Source organism: Aquarana catesbeiana, linkage group LG02 (genome assembly GCF_042186555.1).
Source record: "Aquarana catesbeiana isolate 2022-GZ linkage group LG02, ASM4218655v1, whole genome shotgun sequence".
In the NCBI taxonomy this organism is placed as follows: domain Eukaryota; kingdom Metazoa; phylum Chordata; class Amphibia; order Anura; family Ranidae; genus Aquarana; species Aquarana catesbeiana.
In genome coordinates this window covers 430,288,309-430,293,672 of record NC_133325.1, presented here as the reverse complement: position 1 = coordinate 430,293,672, position 5,364 = coordinate 430,288,309, and the positions used below count along the sequence as shown (strand labels likewise).

At 42.4% G+C, this 5,364-nt stretch overlaps 1 non-coding gene across 1 annotated transcript; it reads left to right on the top strand.

The window, feature by feature from the left end:
* The first annotated feature begins 3,782 nt into the window (after positions 1 to 3,782).
* TRNAE-UUC (transfer RNA glutamic acid (anticodon UUC)) lies at positions 3,783 to 3,854 on the top strand. Its single transcript has one exon. It is a non-coding gene; the product is annotated as a tRNA-Glu (tRNA).
* Positions 3,855 to 5,364: the final 1,510 nt, after the last annotated feature.

Genomic DNA, 5,364 nt, shown 5'->3' with positions numbered 1-5,364 from the left:
AAGTGGTGTGTTAGGGTTTACAATCACTTTAAGAAAAAGAAAAAAAACAGACCTCATAATATTGTAGCCTACTAATATCTTTATCTTTCATCATTCAAGTTTTAACACTGTTATATTTAGAGGTTCATATATATCCAGCGTAATAAAAGGTCAATATATCATCACATCTATATCTGTCCTCAAACCCCTTGTGCCACTCTACCTAATTGATGGTTGTGAGTGCTGAACCCATGGTTGTCAGCCACATCCCCCACACCTTACCAAATTATTCTGAGCAGATCCTATGTAGATATATTTATTTTTCTCCAAGTACTGTATCATTTATTTGCATTTTCCATTTGCCTAATGTCGGAGGATGTGGAGACATCCATTTTTGGGCTGTACGTTTACGGGCCTGAAAGAGAGTCTTAACTATCGGTACATGGGTGTTTTCCGTGGTCCTAGATTCAACTATCATACTTAAAGGGCATACCCCAGGTTCTTCCATCAATTCTCACTTAAAGACAGAGTTAACGTTAAAGGCACATGTAGAGAAGTGTAAGGAGAGTAAATAATATATAAACAGTAGTTTATTCATTTCAAAACATAGTAAAAACATCGAGCAACAATATAACAAACATTGTAAGGAATGCAACTCATGTACTTATACACAGATAAGATGTTGGTACCAATATACTTGCACCCGACACGTTTCGGAGTTACTTAGCCTCCTTCCTCGGGAGTGGATATAGGTTAACAGAGATTTCTAAATTAAAGACAATGTATTGACAAAAGGTTGGTAAGCATATGGGTATACAAAACCATAAGGACATAAATACATACTATACTTTTCATTTTATTTACACTTACATTGGCACTGTGTAAGCTGACTTAGCATTCCAGAACGATTAAAAGCAAAGGCACTGACACTGTCTGTCTATCCAACGTATTCCTGATTGTGGTAGATAGAGGTTAATTAACGTATTCAAAGTGTTGTTACTTCATGCATAGCAATGAAGAATTTATTACGTATAGATGTAAATAGGTAGTTTAATTCCTCAAAAATTGAAGAAAGGCCCAGAGATGGGGGGCATAGAAAGGTTTAAAAACCTGGAGCTCCACTGAGGTCAAGGGCGGATCCTGCAAAATGTAATGATGTAGGTATGTAATGGCCGATCTTGGTCAAAAACTATGAATGAACAAAATTAGATGGAGAAATATCCACTGGAATAATATCGATTATTTTTCACGATTGGTTTCTGGACTTTATAGATATTTACTGTGTTCAATTTTCATTATATATTTTTTCTTGGATTTATATATTTGTATATCTCTTTCACTGAGTGTTATAATTTATATTAGCTCATATTGAATTTATTGAATAATTTATTTTATTTAATATTAATTTTTACTTTTTGGGATATTTAGCAATATATGTTTTTTCACTTTTTCTCTAGTCACGTCTGTATTCAGCTCACTGGCTGGATAAGAGTGTCTGGCATCTCCCCACCTGGGGATAAGCACCACTATTTCATCTATAATTTTCTTTTGGTGAATTCAGTTTATATACATTTTATTGTTAAGTGGCAGCTTTGGTAGGGTTTTGACATTTATTAACATAGCGCGGAGGTGGTAATACAGGTCAGGGGTGGCGTAATTTGCACCTGGTTATCACCAGTCTTAAACAAGACAATTGCCTGTTCCTAGAAGAAGACAACAAAAAGTCTGAGGAACCCTCCCAGGGACCAGGTACGGCTGTACCAACACAGGTCCCTACACTGGTGGCAGTTGCCACTCCAGTAACCGGAGGGTCTGCCCATCAGCTCTATATTTCCCTTTCTGTAGCTTCTGAATCACCAACTATCAATGTAGTTGGATAAAGAAGATAATTGGCTTTTTCCTAGAAGAAGACTCAACAAAAAGTCTGAGGAACCCTCCTTGGGACCAGGTACGGCTGTACCAACACAGGTCCCTACACTGGTGGCGGCTGCCACTCCAAGTAACCTGAGGGTCTTCCCATCAGCCCTCTATTTACTTTTCTGCAGCTTCTGCAAAAGCTTTAGCCCGGGTTCACACCTATGTGAATTAGATGTGCGTTTCCGCACATTTAATTCGCATAGCAGGAGAATGTGACTGGCTCCCTATAGAGCCGGTTCACATATCTCCGGGGCAGCTGCGGAGCGCACTGCACAAAAACGCTGTGCGTCTTTGGCTCCGTTTCAGGGCCGAATTCAGGCATAGAATCGTCCCTGATTCGTCCCTGAAACAGGGAACAGGGATGCACAGCGCTCCTGTGCAATCCGCAGCTCGTTGTAGTGTGAACCCGGGCTCAAGGTTTGACAATACATCGCCAAAACATAATCACCTGTAAAAAAGTACCTGAGATGTGGGTGGTAAGCAGCCTGCTAAGCACGGGGGGGAACCGAACCAAGTCCTCCAAAATCTGCCTCATATCCAAAAGTTGCCAAGAGTGTAAATATAGACATTAAGCTTTAAGTTTAATCAAAAATATCATATTCTAAAGGGAAAAGTAGAACAAGGGGGAAAGGGGGAGTATGGAAGAGGGAGAGAGGGAGGAAAAGGGGGGGGTTGGAGGAAGAAGGGGGTGAGGGTTGGAGGGAACCCCACACCCCTTCCTTACCCACAACCTTCCCTCCCCCCTCCTTTCCTCCCTCTCTCCCTCTTCCATACTCCCCCTCCCCCTTGTTATACCTTTTTTACAGGTGATTATGTTTGATCGATGTATTGTCGATCAACATTAAGTAATTGATTGTGTTGTGAAGTTTGGAGGCTGGTAGGCTTTTGAGGCGTGTGTTGGACCGGCAATGAGGAAAAGTTGGAGGCCGGTATGTTTTTGAGGTGTGTGTTGGACCAGCTATGAGGGGAGGTTGGAACTCTCTTTGTCTTCAGAGGTGGGAGGAGTCTTTCCAGCTTTCTTTAGGCTTTCTCTGCTGGAGAAATGAGAACTCTTCCCGCCAGTGAGGTCCTTTATGGAGAAGTCCAAGGCCTCACTCACACGGGGTGGATGAATCTGTACACTGTGTGGCGGCTGTGTTAACCCCAAAAAGGACATCCATGTGGGTGCAGTTGTGCGGACATACCCTGGGTGCGTACGGGGCCGTGCACCGGCACCCACACAGATATCACATTGGGTACAGCTGCTGCACCCCAGTTGACAGCAATGGGACTGCCTAAACGGGATGCTGGGAACACCTGTGCATGCCCATTCCGGTAAATACGGCCCTCCCATGGGGTACGGATTCATACCCTCCGTGTGAATAAAACCTAAGTGTGAATGGAAAAATAATTTAGCTCCATTGAGTTGCTAATTTGGGGACCACTGCACTCTTTATTGTTATTTGGGTGCGTTTTATTATAGGAGTGTTATAGAATACGTTTGTATATGTTGTGGACGTGTGTGTTATTCTTTGGGTGTGTTTTGGAGTGTTATATATATATATATATATATATATATATATATATATATATATATATATATATATATATATATATATATATATATATATATATATATTGTAGTTTAGGTTAAGTTTGGATTTCTTCTGGAGGCGCTTTGAGTGGACATAACTGATGCACTCCGCTCAGCGGGGGAGGGCCTTATAGAACTAAGGCCACATATGGGCAGCACAGAGGCTTAGGGGTTAGCCTTGCAGCACTGGGGTCCATGGTTCAAATCCTGACCAGGAAACTATCTGCATGGAGTTTGCATGTTCTCCCTGTGCTTGCGTGGGTTTCCTCCGGGTACTCCGGTTTCCTCCCGCATTACAAAGACATGCTACCTTGCGTTGGTGGTGCAGTGGTGAGCATAGCTGCCTTTCAAGCAGCTGACCCGGGTTCGATTCCTGGCCAACGCCATCTCGAAGACTTGGAGTCCTCAGAGAGAAAAGCGCTATACAAGCTCAATGCGGATTATATATTAGCGGTGGAATATAAAAATGAAGCAAATGTGTGAAATGTTTGAGGAATAAAATGTCCCTCCAGAATCTATAGAAGGCGAATCCAGCAACTGATAGAAGACGCTTAGGCTGTGATCACACCTAGGCGTTCAGGATTGCGGGTGGAATTACTGCGATTCCCAAATTGCCGCAAAACCATTGATATGTTTGTGATCCCGTTACTTTCAATGGCACCCCAATTACGGACAATATTGTCACCTGATAAACTGCGCAAACAAAATCGTAGGACTCCTGTTTCCCAAAAGCAGTCCTGCAATTTGTCAGGTAACAATTTCAGCAAAAACACGCCTCGATTAGGGTAATATTGAAAGTAAAGGGATCGCAAGCATGTGCTGCGTTTTCTGGCGATTCGGGAATCCGGAACACCTAGGTGTGAACAGAGCCTCGCTGTGTCCGTACGACAAGAACTTCCTGCACAGACGTCCCTCCAGAAGGAATATTACACCCATACTCCCCCCAGCAGGAATATTACACCCATACTCCCCCAGCAGGTATAATTCACCCACACTCCCCCCAGCAGGAATATTATATCAATACTCCCCCAGCAGGAATATTACACCTGTACTCCCCCCCAGCAGGAATATTACACCCGTACTCCCCCCACTAGGAAAATTACACCCATACTCCCCCCAGCAGGAATATTACATCCGTACTCCCCCCAGCAGGAAAATTACACCTATACCCCCCCAGCAGGAATATTACACCTGTACTCCCCCCAGCAGGAATATTACGCCCATCCAGCAGGAATATTACACCCATACTCCCCCCAGCAGGAATATTACACCCATGCTCCCCCCAGCAGAAATATTACACCAATACTCCCCCTAAGCAGGAATATTACACCCATACTCCCCCCCAGCAGGAATATTACACCCATACTCCCCCAGAAAGAATATTGCACCTATACCCCCCCCCCAGCAGGAATATTACACCCATACCCCCCCAGCAGGAATATTACACCCATACACACCTCTATATCTGGGTATATACGGTGGCTATAGTATATAGAGATATATAGGACAATGGATATATAGTATATACAGAGAGTACACAGGTCACACCTCTATATCTGGGTATATATGTTGGATATAGTATATAGAGATAGATAGGACAGTGGATATATAGCATATACAGAGAGTACACACATCACACCCCTATATCTGGGTATATACAGGGGATATAGTATATAGAGATATATAGGATAGTGGATATATAGTATATACAGAGAGAACCCATGTCACACTTCTATATCTGGGTGTATACAGGGATATAGTATATAGATATATATATATATATATATATATATATATATATATATATATATGACAGTGGATATATAATATATACAGAGAGTACACATGTCACACCTCTATATCTGGGTATATATACGGGGGATATAGTACATAGA